This window comes from Cebus imitator, unplaced genomic scaffold (genome assembly GCF_001604975.1).
Source record: "Cebus imitator isolate Cc_AM_T3 unplaced genomic scaffold, Cebus_imitator-1.0 Scaffold105, whole genome shotgun sequence".
Classification (NCBI taxonomy): Eukaryota; Metazoa; Chordata; class Mammalia; order Primates; family Cebidae; genus Cebus; species Cebus imitator.
The window spans coordinates 5742399-5767020 of NW_016107420.1; the positions used below are offsets into that span (position 1 = coordinate 5742399).

At 39.5% G+C, this 24622-nt stretch overlaps 1 long non-coding RNA gene across 2 annotated transcripts in view; it reads right to left on the reverse strand.

The window, feature by feature from the left end:
* LOC108310597 overlaps positions 1-24622 on the reverse strand; it is a 91474-nt gene that overhangs the window by 31219 nt on the left and 35633 nt on the right. For both annotated transcript variants that reach the window (XR_005201714.1, XR_005201715.1), the window contains exon 3: positions 24290-24499. This is a non-coding gene — a long non-coding RNA (uncharacterized LOC108310597). The remainder of the gene's footprint in view (positions 1-24289; positions 24500-24622) is intronic.

Sequence of the window (24622 nt, forward strand, 5' to 3'; positions counted from 1 at the left end):
AAGGGCAAAGGGCCTGTGCTACAGCTTTTCAGAGTACCAGTGCTAAGTGGGTCCCAAGCTCTTGTCCCACATCCAAGAAGAATGGTGTCACACTGATGACTGAGGGTGAGGAGAGCAGAGGATTTTATTGAATGACAAAACAGCTCTCAGAAGAGAGGGGTTGTGGGGTGGGGGGAGGGTATCCCTGCCCCCACAGTCCATTGGTTTCTCCCTGTGTAATTGGGTCTCGGGCTTTCTATAGACTCAGAATGGGAGTGCATGCTGACTGGTTTATGAGTAAGCAAAAAAGGTTAAAGCAAAGACACCACTCAAAGGTGGACACCACAGTGTAGAAAACCAATTAGAAAAGGGTAAATTAGGTGAAAGGTGGAGACCAATCAGAGGAAAACACACCAAACAGGAAGACAGTTTCTTAATCTGGTCCAAGGATTTAACTTGTAGCTTGGCTTTCAGGCTTTAAACTGTCTTCGGTCTTCGACCTGGAAGGGGTTTCACTGGGGACTCCTATCTGCCTAGGAATCTGGCTGCCTCCTGTCGCTATCAATGTTGTTCTGGCTACCCAGAATTTCCAAGCCCATTGTCTTCCTGATAACAAGCATTTACCTTCAAAACTGAGCTCAATTCTGTTGTTAATTTCTTCTAATATGCCACCATTGACAAGTTAATATCTTCCTCCTCTTTCATCCTCCTGTCTGCTCTGACCATTGAAGTACTTCTTTTACCACACATCTTTGTTTACATCCCTCTCATTCCCTAACTAACCTCCTTACCTCATCTCAGTGCCTGGCATGTAGAAGGCACTAAATAAACATTGTTGAACTATAGCTAAATATGAAACAAGAGCTCTTTGGGAGACAGAAACAAATAAAGATTCCTCTTTGGATTATTTGGTCCTTTAAGTTAAATATTTCTGTTCAGTTCAGCTTATAGCATTTTTTTATTTCTTCATTATTCATTAATGAATTATTCATTTCCTTCATTAACTCTACAAATACTTTTTGAAAACCTACTATGCACATCATTCTACAATAATGCTACCTAAAATCCTGTGTTTATGTGCTAAAAACTATTAGATACAGTCTTTCTTTACCTTTTATTCCCTGCAGATCTTTCGTTAATTTTTTTATGTAATTGTTCCGGTCCCAGGTAAAGAGCATTTTGAAGAATGGCATCTTTTGAGATAGTAATAATAAATGTTTCCTTTCCAATAAAACTAAAATATTTCCCAAATAGTATAGTATAGGGTTAAAATGATATCTATACACTTGTGCTTCTACCTCATGGGCTTCTTTGGGGAAGTACATGAGAAAGTCAATAGCAGCCAACCAGCCTACTGTTTAACCCACATCCCCTAATCAATCAATATATATTTTTTAATAGCACCACATAAGCACCCAAGTCACACCCTAAGGGAGAATGAAAAAACAGAAAGAATGGGCCACTGTCTTTCTTTATTCATCTCTACATCTTTGTACTTAAAGACCTCCTCTGGATTCTAAAAGCAGCCTTGACAGTTGAAAATGTGGCATACATTTTGTAGCCTTGACCACCCCTAGATGATCTTAAAAAAAAAAAAAAAAAAAAAAAAAAAAAAACACCTTTTTTGTATATTTATTCTAAAATTCAGGTCAGGATCTTAAACCTGAACATAACAATGTATTTAAACATTACTGCTTTACTAAATTTCTTACATATCTTATTGTGTAAATTTATCTTTCAAAGGAGAAAATGTTATTATAATATCATAAAATAGACAGTGAAACTCTAAAACTTGCCAAATACTGCAATCTAAAATCATTTTCTGACAGAAGAAGACACTGCTCCTTTTTAGAAAAAGAGAGGAGTTATTACAAATGTATTCTTTCTGACATCAAAACAAAAAGAATGATTACTCATTTTATATTTGTTGGCATGGAGTTATTTGGACGTGGTTAAAAATATCTCCAAGAACAGTCTTCACTCTAGCCACAAACCTGTAAATCTTCCCTTCAGAGATGAAAACTGTCCACAGCAATCAACAGTTACATTCCAAGTCTGACACTCCCAGACACCCAAACAACACAATGCCGGGCGGCTGGAGAGCACAGTTAGCATTACAGAAATCACACTCCCTCTGCCCAGAGAACAAGTGGATCAAACATCAAAACTGTCCCAGAAATATGCAATGTGGGGTTATAAATATGCTCCCACAGAGGGATAAGAATTTATAAGAAAGTTTAAAATCATTTGTACATTGGCTATAATCTAAAAAAAAAAAAGAAAGAAAACAATAAGGGCTGATGAGTATATGCAGAAATCAGAACTCTCATACATTGCTGGTGGGAATGTAAAGTGTGCAGCCATGGGGGAATTCCTCAATAAGTCAAACATAAAATATCATATGACCCAGCAATTTCATTCCTAGGTATATGCCCAAAAGAATTGAAAACAGGGAGTCAGGCAGATGCTTGTACAACAGCAGCAGCACTATATCTACTTGCCAAAAGATAGAAAAAAACAGAAATGTCCATCAATGCATGAATGAAAAAATAAAACACGGTATAATGATCCAATAGAATATTTTTCAGCCTTAAAATAGAATGAAGTCCGGAGACATGCCTTAGCATCCATGAACCTTGAAAACATCATGTGAAGTGAAAGAAGCCAGTCACAAAAGGCCACATATAATACGATCCCATTTATACGAAATATCCAAGAATAGGCAAATCTATAGAGACAGAAAACAGATTAGTAGTTTCCAGAAGCTGTAGGTAGGGGAGGATGGGGAGTGACTGCTTAATATCTCCTGTTTCCATCTGGGGTGATGAAATGTTCTGGACCTAGATACTGGTGATAGTTGCACAACAATGTGAATGTCCTAAATGCCAATGAATTGTATGCTTTAAAAATGCTTAATCTGGGCTGGGCACAATGGCTCACACCTGTAGCCTGAGCACTTGGAAGGTTGAGACAGGAGGATCATTTGAACCCAGGAGTCTAAGACCAACCTGAGAAACATAGAGAGACCTCATCTCTACAAAAAAAAAAATATCAAAAACACCCAGGCGTGGTGCCATGTGCCTGTAGTCCCAGCTACTTGAAAGGCAAAGGCTTAAAACTAGGAGGTCAACGCTGCAGTGAACTCTGTGCCACTCAGGCGTGGGTGACAGAGTAATACCCTCTTTAAAAAAAGTGGGGGAGGTTAATCTGCAATTTTACAGGCAGTAGAGAAAAAAATGATTAAAATGGTAAATTTTATATTAACTGAATTTTACTACAATAAAAAATCATTTATCAGTTAAATGATTTTTAAAATGTGATGTAATTCTAGGATATTTCACAATAAAAATATTTTTGACTAAAATATACTTACCAATATAAGCATGTGTACATTGCCTGAATTATCAAATATTAGATCTAACTTAATTGTTCTATAACTATGTTTACTCTTTCAATAAAATTTCAGAGAAGCTTAAAAACAGGGTACTGGGCAAAGTGGCTCATGCCTGTAATCCCAGCACTTTAAGAGGCCGAGATGGATGGATCTCTTTTGGTCAGAAGTTCAAGACAAGCCTGGCCAACATGGTGAAATCCCGTTTCTACTAAAAATACAAAAATTAGCTGGGTGTGGTGGCATGCACCTGTAGTACCAGCTACTCAGGAGGCTGAGGCATGAGAATTGCTTGAGCTCAAGAGCCAGAGGTTGCAGTAGGCCAAGATCGCACCACTGTACTCCAGCCTGGATGACAGAGTGAAAGACTCTGTCTCAAAAAAATAATTTAGAAGACATTTGGTGAATTTCATAAGTTTGAATTTCATAATGATTACAGATTATTTATGGTCAAATATCTAGAGTACCTAGAAGACTACAAACTCTCAGAAGTCTGAGAAAAACTAATATTCTATTTTGAAAACCAGCACACTCTCAGCACCTCAAAGAACTAGTGGCCTGTAGCCCTACTTAGCATTATGTATAAGGATGAAGAGTCATCCGAAAAAATTTATTCTGAGTGCTTATAATAACTTAGGCACTAGTCTAGGCACTGGAAATATGAACACTATTAAGGCAAGTTTCTTGGCCTAATGGATCGTATGAATAAAATAGAAACCATGCATGTTTTACATATTGTAATTTTTGTGTATGCCAATAACATTATCCAGGAGGAATGAATTGATGAATAGGCAAACAGTCAACAGTAAGTACAGATAATTTATTGCTATTATCTCCTAAGTGGTATTTAAAGCAAACCAGTAATAAATCAGGATCATCATGTTGTCATCCAGACAATTGCTAAGAAACATCTTGCTAGATATTTGAGTTGGTAATCACATTCTCCAAAACTCCTAAGCTCTGCTTTATTCATGTTCTAGCTCTTCAACCAATAAGAAGAATGAGTAAATGCTTCATTTCAGGCTGTTATCACTAAGAATAGAAATGTTTGATCTATAGAACCCTGTACCAGGCACTATGGATGACTCAAAGTTAATGGAAGGTATCCCTGCCTTTGTGTAGTTTATCATCTGACTGGGTATGCAAAATGTCCATCAAACTATCTAAGAGCAATTATAATGTAATATAAGAGCTAAACATATATGAGTTGACATAATATAAACCAAGCTCCCAAGTGCAGTGAGAATGTGAAGTATGAACTACTCACAACCAGAGCACTACATGGTACCCACTGTCCATGGTGAAAGCCCATCTCTACTAAATATACAAAAATTAGCCAGACATGGTGGCACGGGCCTATAATCCCAGTTACTCAGGAGGCTGAGGCACGAGATCACTTGAACCCAGGAGGTGGAGGGTGCAGGGAGCTAAGATGGCACCACTCGACGCCAGTGTCTTATGTTACTGACCACAGGGGGACTTCAAGAACGGTGAGACATACATAAGTAGAATATGCATCAGGGGGAAAAAGGCGAGACAGTGACTGAAAAACCTCTAAAACTTCTCTCTCATGACCACAGTGGAACAAAAGGGTCTGACCCCTCAAAAAGAACTCATCTGCTAAGGAGGACACAGACACTGATACTGAGCCCGTTAGAAAGACAACCGTGTCGCATATCCATTGCCAGTTCTGGCAGAGCATTACAAAAAGAGGTGAAACATCCCAGAGAAATCAGCTGATAAAGGCTCTGGGCTCACTGCCAAACTTAAGCCAATGCACGAATAAAGGCAGTGTACTAGTCCATTTTCACACTGCTATAAAGAACTACCTTAGACTTGGTAATTTATGGAAAAAAAAAGAAAGAGGTTTAATTGATTCACAATTCCAGCGGCTTAACAGGAAACATGACTGGTAGGACTCAGGACACTTACAATCATGGCAAAAGGTAAAGGGGAAGCAAGGACCTTCTTCACATGGTAGCAGGAGAGAGAGAGGATGAAGGGGGAAGTGCCACACATATTGTGCCACACATTTTTAACCCATCAAATATCATGATAACTCCCTATCACAAGAACAGCAAGGGGGAAATCTACCCCCCATGATCCAATCACCTCCCACCAAGCCCTTCCTCCAATTCTGGAGAGATTTAGGCAAGGTAACAAATCAAAGCCATATCAGACAGGAGTTAGCAATAAAGGACTCAGTGTCTAGAAGAGGATTCTCTGGACCACATGTAACAAGAGGAACAGGATACTTACCTAATCTCTTCTCTAAGCCACACAAATTATGGTTTCTCCTCAACTTCTTAGGGATGTAAGAACCCTGAAAGGCCTCTACAAAAGAGGGCCTCTTTTTTTTTTTTTTTTGTTTTAAGACATAGGTTTTAATCATTCACTAAAGGAGGGCCTCTTTTGACAATCTACGTTTGACGGTTTCAACAATTACTTTTGACATCCTTATAAAACTCCAAGTTAAGGAATCCCTTCCAAGAATTATTGTATTGAGATATATAGTAAAGTAGTATCTTGAAATATTAATCTTTGTGTTTTTTTGTTTTGTTTTGTTTTGTTTTTTTAAAGACAGGTTTTCACCATGTTGCTCAGGCTAGTCTTTAACTCCCGACCTCGGGTGATCCGCCCACCTTGGCCTCCAAAGTGCTTGGATTACAGGCATGAGCCACCACGCCCTACCTAATCTTTGTGGTTTTTAAAAAAATGTACTGCACTTCCTTGGAGTGACCCTATCCTACTCAATCTGAGGCACCCACATTGCCTTACAGGGAATTAGAACAGCTACAGCAAGAAAGAAAGAAGCAGGGCATGGAGTTTATATCATAATAATAGTTTGGAAACAGAATAGAGAGAGGCAAATTATCCCCTTTCCATCTCCCAATTAACTGAGGATCACTTGAGCTGTGATTAAAAGAAAAATGGTGGTAGTGGGTGACTTTGCTGGTAAAGAAGAGGGATAGACATGGAAGAAGTACATGATAACTAATACCAGAGAATTGTGTGGAAGCTGAGCCAATACTCATCAACCACCCAGCACTATTCTAATGAAAACCACATATCAGCCATGCTAAGGAGCTATAGAGTGGTGGTCCACCATTGACAAAAACCTACACATCACCCTTGCAGCATCTAACAGATGGACATCTATCTACTCATCCTCAAAAGCTTACTGAATCCCAAATAAACTGCCTCTTGAGGACTTCCCAAGAAACTCGTAAGTCATGACACCCAAAGGAGCAATGGGTCATGAAATGGAAGCCCTGAGCAACATGTGAACTTGAATGAGATGAGACAGTAGTTAAATCTACCCCAGTCACAGGCACTTGGCCTGGGTGGGTTCTATCTCGACTATAGAGTTACCCAAGTAGGCATCCTTTAAGGCATTCAGCCTTAATGAGACTTGTTTTTGTCCATATATTATGAAAGTTCATGCCATGTTTGTAAAGAAATGCATTTTCCAAGTTTCTAAATCAGTTCTCCTAGGAAAAAAGCTCTGAAATTGAAAGTCTTGGTTAGCCTTGGATTGAATGAAGGGTTCATTAACAGCTCCCACTAGAATTCTATAAATACCCAGATGAGATAGCTACTAATTCCAGACAGTAAGCCAAGCATTTGAAACAACAACAATGAAAAACGGAGTAGTACTTCCCTTTGGGTATATGGTATCACTAAACAATTATATGTTATTCTCAAAGACAGTGTTTTCTTTTAGAGACTCAATACTACTGAATTTATAAACAAAGTTTAGAAGTTCTGCTCAGGCCCTGCTTTCTAGTTTGGTCTTCACCTGTATTTTATTTATTTATTTTTTTTATCGAGATAGTTTCTTCCTAGGTTGCCTAGGCTGGTCTCAAGCTCCTGGGCTCTAGCTATCCACCCACCTTAGCCTCCCAAAGTGCTGGGATTACAGGCATGAGCCACCATTCCCAGCCTTCCCCTGCATTTTATAGCCAGTACTACACTGTCAGCTTAAAACCATGCCCTCCTCGTTAAGCTCCACTTCTCAAATTTGGTAAACACATAGGAATCTGATGTCAACGGTCCTGTATGTATTTATCAAGGAATTTTCTCAGAGAGGAAAAATGCTGTAATCGTTTTTAAAAACAGAATAGGCAATAGTCTGGTAACAAATCTGTTGAACAAAGAATATGAGAGCAAGTTCAGGCCTTCCTTAACAGCAAGAAGAGATGCCACCTAACAAGACATGTGCTTACTCTTTAATGCTTATTATGATAGGACTATGGGTCCGTGTGGCATTAGGCAAGAAAAATAATTCCAGGTGATGAACTAGAGTTGATAAGGCCAACCACAGCCACCAAGTCCTAAGTGGAATGTTGTGACCCAGAGGAAATAGAGTGGGAATATAAATATGTGGGTCACAGACATTAAGGGCAGACAAGCTGATGTGACTGAGGCAGATCCTAGTAAATTCTGGGGCACCTTTTACAATCTTACCAAACGAGCTGTTCCAAACACAACAAATGTTTTGCCTAACTTAAACAGGCTAAGTTATCAAGTCTGAAAAAATGAGGAGGACCTGCTGCCATGATAATAAGCTATGAACACAGTCAGAATATTGGTTGGGGTTTAAAGACAGTGCTGGCAGGAACATGACACACAGGCTAAGTATTCAGAAGGAAGCTAGACAGAAGAGATTGTGAAAAATAAATGATAGCTGATCAATGTATTTAAGGTCAGAAAAAGAATTATAGGCTTTAAGGCTTGAAAGAGTCTTAGAGATTATTTAGCCCAAGTCTCTCTTTTTTAACATATGAAGGAAATAAAACCCAAGGAAGCTGTAAGTTGCTCAATGTCACCTGAGTTTTATTTATTTCCTGTTTAGACTCTTTTTCACCATACCATTTTGGCCTCCTCTACTTAAATTTCCCAAGGACAGGGATTCTACCCTTCTTTACTGTCATTGTATTCTGTAAATCCTTATTTGATGAAGGATTTCTGGGGCATAAGCCCTGGCCCCTTAGGCTTCCTCCCTGCAAGTAAACCCTTTCCTTCCAGTTCCCATACACCACACAAAGCAAGCATATTAATGCAACACATTGCTCTTCATGACTTTACAAAGGAAACGAGTAGCAAGATCTACCAGCAAATGACATTCTTGTTCCAAAGATAAAGGAAGAGTTGTAAAGGGGATGTCAACATCCCCTTTAGGGAGGCTAAAATTCACTGCAAGAGGAAGATGAAGGGCTACCATCCTACAAGATCAGTCTGCCAAATTGGGCCTGCTGGTGAGAGAAAAAGCCACACAATATGGTTGGTAAATAGTCACACTGAGTGTCACGTGGGTGATACATAAATATTAAGGGAGGAATCAATTTGAGAGTGTCATATGGGTAACTTTATCTCATTTTTGATGATATAAATGCCCTGCATCCTGTCAGCAAATATTTATTGAGTACTCCCAGCCTTTTGGGAGGCCAAGGGGGGTGGATCACTTGAGGTCAGGAGTTCAAGACCAGCCTGACCAACATGGTGAAACCCCATCTCTGATAAAAATACAAAATCCCGAGTAAGTGGGATTACAGGTGCCCACCATCATACCCATCTAATTTTTGTGGAGGTTGCAGTGAGCCGAGATTGTGTCACTGCACTGTAGTCTGGCAGCAGAGCAAGACTCCTTCTCCAAAAAAAAAAGTGGGAAAATTGCTGTAAGCCAAAACAATGTAAGTAGAATCTTATTTACTGTAGAAATAGCAACACTTCTAAGCAAGCATCAACTGAGTAACCCTTTATGGAAACCACAATCACCAAACATTTTCAACTATAAGCCACCTACCTGTGTACTGTGAAACATAAGGCTTTCTAAAATGTAAGTTAATCAAGGCAATACAATCATAAGAACACATTTAATATGATATGGTATCAAAAGTTATTACACAATTTTCTCTGCTTACTTGATAACTTCCACTTTATTTTCACTATAGTAAAAGTGAAGGTGAGATACAACTTCACTAAGGACATAGAATTTAGGAGGATTACCTTGGGTCAATTTTGACAGCTTGAGAAAAGGAGTCCTAGGGCAACGTTTTTTAGTGATACTGATATACAGAATTCTAAATTGTTGGTGCCCCTTTTTCTCTCTTAAGAAAAATGTTCTTGTAGTAAGCTTAAGCATTAGAGATTAGAGGTCTTCGTGTGCTTGCAAACTTTCTCAAGCAGTGATATCGCTAGTGCAATCATCTTAAAATACATAAAGTGACTCTCTTATATTAATTTTTCATCTCTCACCACTTCCTACTCCATAGTGTTAAAAAGACTCAAAGGCAAGCCCAAAGAACTCAGTGATAAGTTTGATTTGAACCAAGTGAAGTAAGTCTCTCTACCTTAGTCACAACTGAGTTATTGGCTTATAGTTATAGAATGTACCCAGCCCTCAACATATAATCAGTCATTTAAGATAATTTTTATAGACAATATCCTCCCATTAGTGGCTAATTTTTCCCACAAACATGTGAAACTATTAAATACAAATGTTTTGATTCTAGCATGTATCAAAAGCCATTAAGATGCATATGCATGGGGCTGTGTGCAATGGCTCATGCCTATAATCCCAGCACTTTGAGAGGCTGAGGTGGGACAATCACTTGAGCCCAGGAGTTCAAGACCAGTCTGGGCAACAAAGGGAAGCCCCTTTTCTACAAAAAAATTTAAAAGTAGCTGGATGTGGTGGTGTGTACCCATAGTCCCAGCTACTCAGGAGGCTGAGGTGGGAGATCACTTAAGCCTAGGAGATCGAGGCTGCAGTGAGCTATAATGGTGCCACTGCACTCAAGCCCGGGTGACAGAGCAAGATCTGGTCTTTATTTAAAAAAATGTGCATTCCTGCTGTTGATCAGTAATAGACTGCAATTTCATTTATAGTAATTCTTTGTAATGAAATAAAGATACAAGGAAATACATAAAAATGTGTGCATAATGTATGACATTCTATAAGAATGTTATAGAATGTGCCACATTCTGTAACAAGAATGTTATAACAATGAAAAAAGGAAATAATCTAAATGTCCATCAATAATGAAACAATTAATATATTGGGATGAATTCAGGCAATGCCATTCTGTGTTAGCCTAGGTTCCAGCTAGAAAGCAGAGGTCAGGAACTTGCATGGAAATAGTTTATTTTGGAGGGTGAACCTAAGGAAAAGTAGTGGGGAACTAGGAGGAATGCAACAGGAAAGAAAGAAAATCTACTATTAAGGTGCCTTATCAAACTAGAAAGTATGGGAAACCAAAGCTTGATTCAAATGAGGGGCTCTAAGAAACCATGTAAAATGTGCCTCTTTTAATTGTCAGCCTAAGAGAGAGAACTGGGGAGCATTTAGCCACAGGTTCCCATCTCCCATTGGTCAAGGGTTTTCCCATGAGGATTAACACCCTCACACTTCCGAGTCTGCACAAACTCAAGTGTTAAATGGATCCCCACAGGTTTCCCATGTGGGGTGTGAGAAGCCCCAGGGCAGAAACTGACAAATACATGGTGTAGCTGAAGCAGGTATATGTAAGGTAACACCTGTGCAATGGCCGCGGTAAAACTGGGAAGATGTGAAGTGTGAGTGCAAGAAGTGTCCAACATAAATACCATGTGCCACAAAAGTAGTTCTATCATCTACTGACATGAAAGACATCTGTTCCATCATGATAAGATAACACAGGTTACAAAACGCTATGTTTAGTATGATCCCATTCATTTTAGTTAGCTAGCTTTAGTTTCTAGTAAGAAAGTCCCTCAAGGTAGCTTTTAAAGGGGAAGGCTGTTTTACCAAAAAAATCAATGGAGCAATAAGGGAAAGGAGGATCTCAGAGGAACTGTGATACATACCGCTCTCAGGAGGACTAGGAAGCCACCACAGAAACAGCTCAAATATTGAGCACTCTCTCCATCCCACTCTCTCACTCAGAACCTAGTTCTGCTATTCTCTTCCTCCTGGCTGGCTCCTTCCCCCTATCCTCTCTAGCTTGGAATCTCTGCTTCTTCATCTGAAGTGTGGTTTCTGCTTCTTCACAGTCTTGGTGTACACATATATTTCCCATCAGAGCTCTCAGTGGCAGCTCCCACTGTAAACTTTTTCCTTCTTGATTTCTCCCCTAGACGTGTTCCTCTCTCAGTAAATGTCTTCATTATTCACGGACCACATTGTTGCCCTGCTTCAAACCCTCCATGGCTTCTCAGTGCACTTAGAATAAAATCCAAACTACTGACCAGGGCCCATCATAGCTGATGTGGGAACATCAGCTGTTGGCTTCCTTCCCACAGTCATGCCGCCACCCACCTCCCCCATTGCCACTCACTCACTCTCCAGGCAAATATGCCAAACTTGTTCCCACTTCAGAGCCTCTAACCTTGCTGTACCTTCTGCCTGGCACAGGTTATTCTGACTCTTTACCTTATTAAAGTCTCAGTTCAACCACCACCTGAGAAGCCCTCTCTGTCCACCCTAGCTAAAGTAGCTCACTGTCCCAAAAACATTCTGCGAAATCTCCACTTTAATTATTTCAGAGCACTTTTCATCACCTGAAATTGCCTTATTTATGTATTTAAAATTGCCCTTCTTTCCCAGTGATTAGCAGTACCCTGGAGAGCGTTGATGGACATTAGGTACTTGTAACTAACCATAGTTTAACAACTGAATTAACGCACTGGTATTCATGGTACAAACTCCCCAAAGGAGAAAGCTGAGTGGACCAGCGTGTTCTTTCTTTTTTTTTTTTTTTTTTTTTTTTTTGATCACATCATAGTCACTGGCCAACTTAAGGCCAATTCTTGAGCCAGAAACCCTTCCCTAGTTCAGTAAGTCATCACAAGGTGGGAGTAGGCAAGCACAAAACATGGCCACCATGTCCCACCCCTTCAGCAGAAATGACAGGCAGAGAAACAGAATTACCAAACGCTCTAAGATGTCTCTTTTTGGTGTATTAATTCTTTATAAACCTGTAGACCCAACTCATCTAGTTGCAGGGAAATATTAGAGCAATATTCTTGTGCTTCTCAAAGAACACTGAAAGAGAACCAAACACATAATCCAGAGAAACACATTAAAATTTCTCATCCTGCCACTTCATTCTCAATCTATCTGAAACTCTTTTTCCAACCCCAAGAAACTCTCTCATCCATGCAATTTTCTCACCATTTCTTCCTCCTCTTGTTTCTTGTTCCTCACCTCTAATTCCTCTTTTTTTTTTTTTTTTTTTCTTTGGGACGGAGTTTCGCTCTTGTTACCCAGGCTGGAGTGCAATGGCGCGATCTCGACTCACCGCAATCTCCGCCTCCTGGGTTCAGGCAATTCTCCTGCCTCAGCCTCCTGAGTAGCTGGGATTACAGGCACATGCCACCATGCCCAGCTAATTTTTTGTATTTTTAGTAGAGACGGGGTTTCACCGTGTTGACCAGGATGGTCTCGATCTCTTGACCTCGTGATCCACCCGCCTCAGCCTCCCAAAGTGCTGGGATTACAGGCTTGAGCCACCGTGCCCGGCCTCCTCTCTAATTAAACAGATTTTCTCCCATCATATTACATCCACTGATATGCAGTGTCCTAACAATGGATGTTTTTCTCTTTTACTCCTTTTTTCTCAAGGACAGTTCACTTGCTTCTTGTGCTCTCTGTTCCCCACTCCCCTTCCCATCTTCATTGCGAAAGTTGGGGCAGGAATCTTTGGAAATTCACTTGTTAATAATTTTTTTGTTCCCATGATACAAGGCCCATATAGGCTTATATTCAGCCCCTATATTCCTCTACAGTGGTACTGGTTGTTTATGGCTGACATCCACTTTGACTGGTAGACTAATGTAATTTTATTTGTTAAATACTTTTTAAATATCAACTGTGTATACATACACATGCACACATACATGTATATATACATGCACACACATATATATTATACATTATGGAGAGGAAGAAGAGATATGTAAAGAAATAGAGAAAGAATCAGAGAATAAGAACCTGTACCAGAGCCAGTGAAGGAAGCTGTAACTGTCATTGTACACACAAATACACAGTTTATGTATATGGTAGCAATACTCACACACAGAAGAATTTTCTTCAGCCCAGTGCCAGAAATAACTCTTTCTCCTTTTGGTCTAAATATAGAATGTGGTTAGCAAAAGGAAAGAGAATCTGAAGAAATTTCTTCTCTCCATATCCAAAGAATGTACATTTCCCAAGAAAAAGGTGTGCAGAAAATAGCTCATTAACATATTTTTCTACAATATATCAAAGCAGTCAGGTATACTCAGACCCTCATAATTAAATACATGAGAGTCAGGAAGCATAACACTCACAATGTATCAACTCTAAGAATTAGATGGTTTCTCATAAGAAACCAAAAAGAGAAGACTTTTTATGCATTTTTGCATATCCTAGCAAATAATAAAGTCAGTATTTGTAAATATTCTATAAAAATCTTGAGTACTTTTATTAAATACAACTTTATTGCTGGTATCTGTTGTTTTAGTCCCTATATATCATAATTCTTCTTAACGGAACCATTTTTCCACCAATCTTGGGCCACGTGATTTAGATGGCTTGTCCCACTCTTAAATCCAGTGTGAGCCATGACTGGACTAAGTTAATCTGCTGATTCAATCCACTTACACAAAGTAATTGATTCAAGGATGGCCACATGTCCTAATTCAGGCCACTGAGAACAAAACGCAGGTCCTATTTTATTTTCTGTCATTATGAAATTTATTTGCTGAGGGTGAGATGTCCTCTCTTCCTCAACAGACTTGAAGTCTTGGGAGTGTGAAGTCTAGGGAGGCTGCAGCTTTCTTACAACCATGAGGGGAGACTTTATCTAAGAATAAGGCCAACATGTGTTGAAGAGAGAAATTAAGGTAAGACCTGGTCCTGGAAATGTTTCTGGGCACTTGTGTCAAGCAACAGGTAAGCCAGGCTCCTCATCGGACCAGTTACAAATGCCTATAAAATCCCTTTTTGATTAATTCCATTGGGTTGAGCTTTCTTCACTTTCAGCCAAAAGAAACTTAACTGATACACTGTTTACAACATAGATACTGATTTATTTCTATGCTTTTCTCCAGGAATGTAGAGAGAACAGACACAGTTGGAAATAAGGCTAGACAACAAACTATTCTGTAAGGGGGGCATCTTACCTGATTTTGACCACTCTGGGCCCCTAAATCTTAAGTTTAATTAAGCTGAATCATTACAGTACAGACATTTATTTGTAAAAAGTCCTTACATGATTGTTAATTTCAGAATTTTATAAAGACAGACTTGTTGCAAATGATAACCTACCTTATGGAATGAGAACTATAAATATTTTACTATACAGTTAATGTAAATAGTTACGTGCCAACTAAAAGTGGAATTCTAATGCTAAATTTTCAGCTCCAAGCTCACTAGGGAATTGGTTCTTTAAAAAAATATTAACTAAATTTGGCTACCAAAACAGTCTCTATTTTCGTCCGATTTCTTTTTTCCTTGCATTCTCCAGGCCAATCCTCTGTCTCTTTCATATTAGGTATGGAATAGGGATGGGCTTCTTGGGATCAGGGTCATTATTCAAATCTATTGCAGTTGTTGATAGTCTCTATCTACAGTGCCTCCAAATTCACTTTAAAATACCAAGTTCTTATTAATAACACTCCTAAAGAGGTCTCACCAGGCTTTCCCAGTGCTTCAGACAATTTTTAGCTCTATAGTTCTTCCCAATTTAAAAACAAAATGAATTTCACAAACAGAATTGAAATGTCAAATTTTACTACCATCTGGATTTAAAGACTGCAAGAAAAACTAGGTTTGGGTTGTTTTATTTTTGTAGCCAAAGTGAATGTATTACAGTACATTTGTTTTCAGACCATTTACCTCTCTATCTCTATGCATTTCACTCCAGGGGAATAAGGTATTCAAGTGAAAAAAAGGAAACCGTCCAGAAAATTCTAAGAGGACCCTATAAAATTCAGTAGCTGCATTCAATATAATGGAAGAAAAGTCTTCCAATTCCTCTTCATCATCGTCATGAGGATAAACCCGATCTGCTCACCGCACTGAATTTAGAACCGTGAATGTGAGTTAACAACTTGGCTCTGCTCCTCTGGGGGCTTACAATCTGATATATGGAGCGACATAAAGGATGTACGGGCAACTTAACAAAGGCTTTATGGTCCATCCTTTTAAAGCACAATGCAGCTCCAGTGCCTCCCAGGTAGGAGAAAGAATGGCAGCAGCTGAGACGCATCAGGTAGGGAAGATCTGACATAGAGGAGGGGTGATGGTGACTGACAGCAAGGACCTCACCTCAGGGAAGAGCCCAGGACTGGGACACATGCAAAAGGCAGCTGAGTAACTCCATGTACTAGAGGATCCCCTACAGAGTACAACATTCAGTTCTCTCAAGAATCTCACCAAAAGGCTGGTCAAAGACTATCCACCAAACTTGAGAGACATGGAAACTAAGATGCTGAGAAGTTGTGATTTGGCTTAGTGACTTCTGAGAACAGCCAGGAGTTATGCCACAAAATGCTACATTGGCTTTTGTCCAATAGTCCCTGAATGGAAACCTGGTTTCTCCCCCAACTTCAGGCAGTCCTCATACACTCATTCACTCAGTTTCAACAAATGATCCTACGATGCCCTGCGCATTATGCTAGATGCTGGGATACAGCAGTGAAAAAGACAAGGTTCCTGCCCCCATTAAACTTACATTTAGCAGAAAATACAGATTTTGCATTTTTATTGTTTTATTAATTTCATGTTTTTCATTGTTGTAAAATATACATAACAAAAATGTACCATTTTAAAACATTTTTAGGTGTGCAGTTCAGTGGCATTAAACACATTCACATTGTTGTGCAACCATCACCAACATCCAGCTCCAGAACCTTTTTCATCCTGTCAAACCGAAATTCTGTACCCAATAAACAATAATCCTCCTTTTCCCTCTGCCCCCACCTCTTTTGACCATTTTACTTTTTGTCTTTATGAATTTGATTTTGCCAGATACCTCATACAAGTGAAATCATACAATATTTGTCCTTTCGCTTCTGGCTTATATCACTTAGCATAATGTCTTCAGGGTTCATCCAGGTTGTGGCAAGCGTCAAAATGTCTTTGCTTTTTAAGGTTGAATAATTCTGTTATATGTAAATATCACATCTTGTTTACCCATTCATCCATTGATGGGCACTTAGGTTCTTTCCACCTTTTGGCTATCATGAATAATGCTGCTGTCAACATGGTTGTACCAATATCTGTTTGAGTCCCTGCTTTCAAATATTTTGAGTATACCCAGAAGTGGAATTGCTAGATCATATGGTAAGTCTATTTAATTTTTTAAGAAACCACTGTATAGTTTTTCAAAGAGGGTGCATAATTTTATATGTCTGCCAGTAATGCCCTAGTGCTCTAATTTCTCTATATCCTCATCAACACTTGTTATTTTCTGGTTTTTGTTTGTCTGTTTTGAATAATAGCCACTGGTATCTCACTGTGATTTTGATTTTCATTTCTCAAATGATTAGCGGTGTTGAGCATCTTATTAACACGCTTATTGGAGATTTGTATACATTCTTTGGAGAAATGTCTATTTAAGTCCTTTCCCCATTCCTAAATTGGATTTTTGTTGTTATTGTTGAGTTTTAGAAGTTCTTTATATACTCTGGATATTAATTCCTTATCAGATATAAGATTTGTAACTATTTTCTCCCATTCCATGGGTTGCTTTTTCACTCTGTTGATAGTGTCTTAGTCCATTTGCATTGCTATAAAGGAAAACCTGAGACAGTAATTTATAAAGAAAAAAATATTTGTTTGGCTCATGGTTCTGCTGGCTGAAAGACTGGGCATCTGGTGAAAGCTTCAGGCTGCTTCCACTCACGGTGGAAGTCAAAGGGGAGCCAGTGTGTGCAGCGATCACGTGGTAAGAGAAGCAGCAAAAGAGAGCAGGGAGGGAGATCCCAGGCTCTTTTTAACAACCAGCTCTCATTGGAAGTAATAGAGAGAGAATTCACTCGTTACTGTGAGGATGACACCAAGCCATTCATGACAAATCTGCCCCCACCTCCAACACTGTAGATCAAATTTCAAGGTTTGGGGGACAAACATCCTAAGTATAGCAGTTTGTGCTTTGATGTGAATGCCAATTTAAACAAAAATTATGGGCTTTGGGCATGCTGTGAAAACAAAAGGAAATCTCACAGATTGGGAGGGTAAAACCCTTCCTCCCTCATTCGTTCATTCAACATTCACTTTTCTAGGCAGTGGGGATACAACAGTAAACAAAATAGACAAATTTTCTGGCTCCAAAGAGCTCCCATTCTAATGAAATTCATGAAGTAACATCAAAGTTGAAAGACAGAAGATGAAGAGGAAACTGCTGGGGACTGAGCAGTGGGAGAGTAAGGGAGAATGACAGAGTGGAAGGAGGTCTCTAGGGGCAAGAAACAGCCTGTCTGAAGGCCTTGAAAAGATGAAAAGTTGATATGTTCAAGGAACAAAATGAAGGCCACCAAGACTGGAGCAGAAAAAATCAGCAGAAAGGTAAGCCTGAAAAAGTGAGCAAGGCCCAGCTATAGAGATCACACATTATGTTGGCACCTTGGTTGTTAACAGAAAGCAACAGAAAGCCATTTAGGGTAAGAATGACATAAACACATCTGTATTTATGAAAAATTACCTGACTCCAGAGAAGAGAAGGGATAGAACAGTGGGTGTGGGAGGCAAGAGACCAATTATGGGGATATTGCAGTAACGAACCTTGGATCAGAAAGGCTAAGAAGCTATATAAATAAGAACACTAAATAGAATTGACAAAACACTAACTCAAACTAGCTCAACTAAAGGAAGAAACTTATTGTTTCGTAAAACATGAAGGCCCAAAGAGTAGCCTTAGGTCCAGCTGAATCCAAGGATTTCATATGAAGTCAACAGGTCACCCTCTCTGCTACATGAATCTACATTGGAAATACATTATTTATAGCTGCTGAAAACCATTTTTATATTTTTACAGTTTTCCACGTTATAAATCCTTTCTTCTAAAAGTAGAATATAAAAAAATTACACTTACTGGATTTCTCTGCATTTACAGTAAAGGTGTATGATCTAGGCATTGCCAAACAGATACAACTACAGGAGACTTGAATGTGGAGGGGAGTTACAATCAGTGATGGCCCCACATTTGAGATTGATTTTCTGACAAAAACAGTGGTCAAGGAATCTAGATCTTTTGGGGCAACAGTGACACAGATTATGGCTTCAGGTTCAGGATTGGGGTCATATCAAGTGGCAACAGGTAGTAGGAATGATGTTTCTGGCAGCATAATTTTTCAGTGAGATCAGCCAATGTTCTTAGCTTCAATGTTCATGGCAATAAGCTATCAAGCCTGTTTTCCAGCAATTCTGGAAATTCCTAGAGTTACTAATATCTTTTAATAAATTTACTTTTGCTTATTTTTTGGACTATTTGGAATGGATTCTGTTGTTCATAACCAAGAATGTTGACTGTTATACTACTCCCTTTTTCTTAACTCCATTTATGTGTTAGCTTCAGTCTCCTCTCATGCAGACTTTTTCCACATGGTGGGGAAAAGGACCACTAGCAGTCATTAACTGGCATTTTCCAGCATAACCCAAAAAGCAAGTCCCCTTCCATTTCAGCACCAAATTTAAAAGCTTAGGAAATAATAATAGCTACCATTAGTATATCCATTACTATAACCAGACACTAAGATGGTCTACATTTACTAACTTTTTTTTAGATAGTCTTACTCTGTTGCCCAGGCTGGAAGGCAGTGGCATGCTCATGGCTCACTGCAGCCTCGAACTTCTGGGCTCAAGTGATCCTCCTGCCTCAGTCTCCTGAGTAGCTGGGACCAAAGTTGCAAGCCACCACACCCAGCTTTTTAATTTTTTGTAGAGATGGAGACTTGCCACGTTGCTCAGGCTATTCTTGAACTCCTGGGCTCAAGCAATTCTCCTGCCTCAGCCTCCCAAGTGCTGGGGATTAAACGTGAGCCACTGCACCTGGCCAAGCTCATTTAATCTTTACCACATCTCTAGAAAACTGGTACTATGATTTTTCCTCATTTTTCAAAAAGGGAAATAATACAATAAATTTCTCAAGGTCACACAGCTAGGAAGTGACAGAATCAGAATTTAAGCCCAAGCAATTTGTCTCCAGAGTCTGTGCTCCCAATGCAGGGATATTCCAACACAGAAGTGGAGTAAAGACTTTATTCCTACCTCACTGGTTTCCCTTTCCAGAACAAGCTAAGGTCTGAAAAGGGAAGCCAGAGGAAAATCAGATAAAATCTGGAGGGAAACGTGATGGCTTAGAGAAGAAAGGGTTTCAAAAAAGGAGATATATATCTACTCAATTAGAAGTTACCCTTCAAAACATGTCATATATTCAATTATCTCCACGTATGAATTATTAAGAGATCTCAGAGACATTTCCAAGTGAAAAGCTACATCATTAAAGAGTAAAAGTGAATTTTAAGTAGGCTTTCATTATCTATTAATAATCATAACCTCAGAATTATTGACTAACATGTTTCATTTGTGAAGCAAACAATAAACATCATTAAACATGAAAAAAAGAAGGAACTACAGATCAACTGTGTCAGACGCTGGTGAGAAGCTGAAGTTTCTCAGACAGAAAATTGACCACTATATTAGTATTGATAAACTGGATAGGATGATGTGAAGCAAGGGAGGTATATTTTTATTTTATTTTATTTTATTTTTAGGCTCCCTCAAATCATGGGATTCAAGGGACAATTAATAATAAAACATGTTTGCATACTGTTAGGAATAATTCCACAAGAAAAAAAACAGTAATTAAGAAGAAAGGGGGTAATTCCAGCATTGAGGTCCTTGAGTAAACAAATATGGATGTGATATGATCTAAGATGCCAACAAAGGGGATGGACATTAGAAGCAGAAACACTACTTCCAGTGTTACAAAAGGAAATATAAAATATGTGGAGGGTACAAATGCAAGTAGGTTGGCAGGTTTAGTGATGGGAAGACGAGGTAATTCTAAGTTAGTTAGATTTCCTTGGCCAAGGTTATCGGCTGAGAGTGAACAGGATGAAAGAATGGAGGTTTTAGAAGAAAGGCTGTCCTAGAGTGTAGGAGGGTGAATGTACTAGGGAAGTGGAACAGCATCATCTAGCAACATTGGATTCCATTTGGGATTTACAGGAGAAAACTTTAGGGAAGTCCAGTCATCATGGTTGTATGAATTTTCTCTAATAACATTAGTTTCTCAGGTATAGTCACAGCCTAGGAGGATAATCGGGTTTTACAAGGGGTGGGTTTTTTCAGATGTGTTCAATGGAAAGAAAGAAAAACAAGGAAGTTCAGGTTTTCTGCAAGAATGTGGCTCAAGTGCCAGACCATGGGAACTAGCTTAGCAAAAAGATAAATAATATGAAAGTGAGAGAAATTTAAAAATACAATCAGTAGGGTCAGTGGATTCAACGTCCCTATAGGGTCAAAGAGCAGTTCCAAGAGAACAGGTAGAAGTGAGATCGAGGCTCAAAATGTGATCACCAGACGGCAGGATAGTACTTGCTGTCCAGAGATGTCAAAGGCTATTGGTATTGACTACTAACAATTTCTATGGTGTGGCTGTAAGAATGGCAATGGCTGGTTGCAGTGGAGTGAAGGAAATATTTGGAGTAGAGAAGTTCAAGAAATTGAGAGACCAGGGTATTGGGTGGATAATCAACAAGGACACCAAATCAATAGGACTGTAGGAATAATGAAGAAAACAAATACAATAAACCAGATGATAAAGTCATTAAAGAATGATGAGAGACAGCAGGAGATTCTGAAAGATGACAACTATTAGGAGAGAGATTAGGTAGTAAAGTCTGAAGACACGAGCTCAACAGACTTAGAGTTTTCAAAGTCAAAAGAAGGGCAGATAGTTTGGAAGGATCAATAGGAAGAAAAAAAGTACTCTATCTACAGGCAAATGAGGGATTGAAGTGTTATCAGAAAGGAGTCCTGATCCAGACCCCAAGAGAGGGTTCTTGGGCCAGGTGCAATGGCTCACGTCTCTGATCCCAGCACTTTGGGAGGCCGATGCAGGCAGATAACGAGGTCAGGAGATAGAGACCATCCTGGCCAACATGGTGAAACCCTGTCTCTACTAAAAATACAAAAATTAGCTGAGTGTGGTGGCACGCACCTGTAATCCCAGATACTTGGGAGGCTGAGGCAGGAGAATCGCTTGAAGCCGGGATTTGGAGATTCCAGTCAGCTGAGATCTCACCTCTGTGCTCCAGCCTGGCAACAGAGTGAGGCTCCATTTCAAAAAAAAAAAAAAAACAGAGAGAGAGAGAGGGTTCTTGGACATTTTGCAAGAAGAAATTCAGGGTGAGTCCATAGAATAAAGTGAAAGCAAGTTAATGAGAGAAGTAAAGAAACAAAAGAATGGCTGCTCCATAGACAGAGGAGCTCCAAGGTCTACTGGTTGGCTCTTTTTATGGTTACTTCTTGATTATATGCTAAACGAGGGGTAGATTATTCATGTGTTTTCTGGGAAAGGGGCAGACAATTCCCATAATAATTCCAAAAAGGGTTCCTCCTCTTTTTAGACTATGTAAGATAACTTCTAGCTGTTGCCATGGCATTTATAAACTGTCATGGCACTGGTGGGAGTGTCTTTTAGTGGGCTAATGTATTAAATTAGCATATAATGGGCAGTGAGGATGGCGTGAGGTCACTTTCATTGCCATCTTGGTTTTGGTGGGTTTTGGCAGGCTTCTGTATGGTGACCTGTTTTATCTGCAAGCTCTTTATGTCCTGGATTTTGTGATACCAGTCCTGCCAACCTCTTATCTCATCCTGTGACTATGAATGCCTAGCCTCCTGGGAATGTGGTCCAGTGGGTCTCAACCTCATTTTATCCAGCCCCTGCTCATGATGGAGTCACTCTGGCTCAAACACCTCTGTCAGAAAGATAAGACGTCTTCCATTTGGGAGGAAAGTGCTTCTAGGAAAGAAGTTTCCACATGAAACAGCCATGTATCATTTAGAGGAAGAAGGGGAAGCAAATGTTCAGGGAGCTGTCTTGGGATAGGAAAAGTTTGGTAATGGAAAACCAGGACTTCTAGAGGGCAGTGGAAGAGTTTGAGATTGCAGAGACGCATAAACACAGATTGGGGAACACAAAAAGTAGTGTTGAGACGAGGGATGTGATAATGATCTGGGAGGTGTGGACTTCTAGCGCTGAGATTACTCGATGTGGGGTGTGTTAGGGGCTGTCCTGGAAGGCTAGAGGAAGTTGAGTAACCAGTGTTATCCAGAGTGTTTAGCTAGGAGGTGTGGGTCATTGTTTAGTCCTATATCTCACAGAGGTGTTTGGGCCTGAAGAATGGAAGACAGTCTCCTAGAAAAACAGCTCATCATAAGTTGTAAGCTGTTCAGTGAGCAGTGCCAGCTGGGGAGGAGTTCTCTCTTTAGAAGCCCAACTTGCTGTTGGGACCTCCAGACCCTGATCTGTCCTTTCATTGCAGTACTGTCAAAGCCTGAGCACCAGTGGGGCCACTGGTCCCTTCCCCAGGTGAGAGGTGCAGACAGAAGGGCCACAGTGGGTCTCAGGGCAGAAAGTTTTGTGGTAACTGGAAATGACACCACATGAGGAGCTGGGGCCATTAGTCTCTCCCTCTGGAAAGAGAAAAGGAGTTTAATTGTTTTTTGTTTTTGTCATCTGGAAGTACAGTCTTACCTTTCCTCCATTTTTCAAATTTCACTACCCAGAATTTTGCCTCTTTCAGTCCCTGAAAACTCCTCTTCTTCTTTGATCACTATTTCTTATTTCTTTTTTTTTTTTTTTAATTGTACTTTAGGTTCTGGGTTACATGTGCAGATCATGCAGGATTGTTGCAAAGGTACACACATAGCAATGTGGTTTGCTGCCTCCATATTTCAACAAATGAAAGAAGCTAGGTATGATTGAACTGCCTTCATGCAATACTTCAAACAAACTCCAGTGATATTTGAGACTTCAGACAATCACTGCTCCCTTATCATCCTTTGCTGCCATACCATCAAAACAAAACAAAGTAGACACAGACACAACTCATAGATGATTGATTGAGATAAGACACACAGATGGATAGACAAATAGTAAATAAATGAGAGAAGAGAAAAGGAAGAGAGGGGAGGAGAGTGGAAAGAAGGGAAGAGGGCAGATTTGGGTATCCCTTTAAAGGCTGGTAAAATGTCTAGATATTCTTTGGAATGATTCAATTATATGATCTTATGAAAAGGAAAATCTTATTTAGAAACATAATCAGCAAAACTAAAGCTAATTTCCCAATTCCCCAACTTCTACATCCAAAAAATTATTATAGCTCCCAAACAAATGTAGGTTTGAATGAGGAAAGGCCTATGTCTTCCTAAGCTCTCAATCAGAACTGATCTTTAAAAACTCAAGCTAAAAGAATCTGTTTGGAGGCAAAAATCAGAGCTCTAGTCCAAAGACCTCTTTAACTATAAGCTAAATTCTGATCCTGTCTGGAAAATGAGGCTCTTACATTAGGGTTAATCTCATAACAATGAGGAGAAATTGGCATTGTCTCTCATCGTAAGGCTCCGTGGGTGGATTATGGCAGCTCAGGAAGGGAGTCAGGATCAGAGTCTCAAACACAACTACCTAAGGAGCCCTCACTTAGAATTCCCATTGTAAGTTTACCCCCTGGGTGTCCCATAAGGCTTCCTCTACTTTCCCTTTAAATAAGCACTGTGGTTTTGTTCTTTGTTTGTTCTAGAGACTCAGCTGAAAAAGTAAACATAGACTAGACCATAGGTTCTCAAATTTTGATGTACTATGAATTCTCCAGTGTGGAGAATCATCATAACTGTAAGCTCCCAAGATCCTGCCCTCTGCAGTGATGAGTTCAAAACCTTACCTCACTTTATTGTCATATGCGACCTCTAGGAGGAAGTTTTCATTCCCATTTTACACATGAAGAAACTGAAGTAAAGGTTACATCGCTTGACCAAGTCATTTCATGAATATGCAGTAAGGCTGGTCTTATGTGCAAGGCATCCAATGCCAGATCCTATGTGGAATCGACTCTGAGAGTACCACTCTGTTCACTATTAACCATAGGAGGGTTCTGAAATTCTGAAGAAAATGAGATATTTTAAGGAAACTGTTTCCAAATCTAAATTGTATTCTTATTAAACACCACACATACACACACACACACACACACACACACACACACACACACACACAC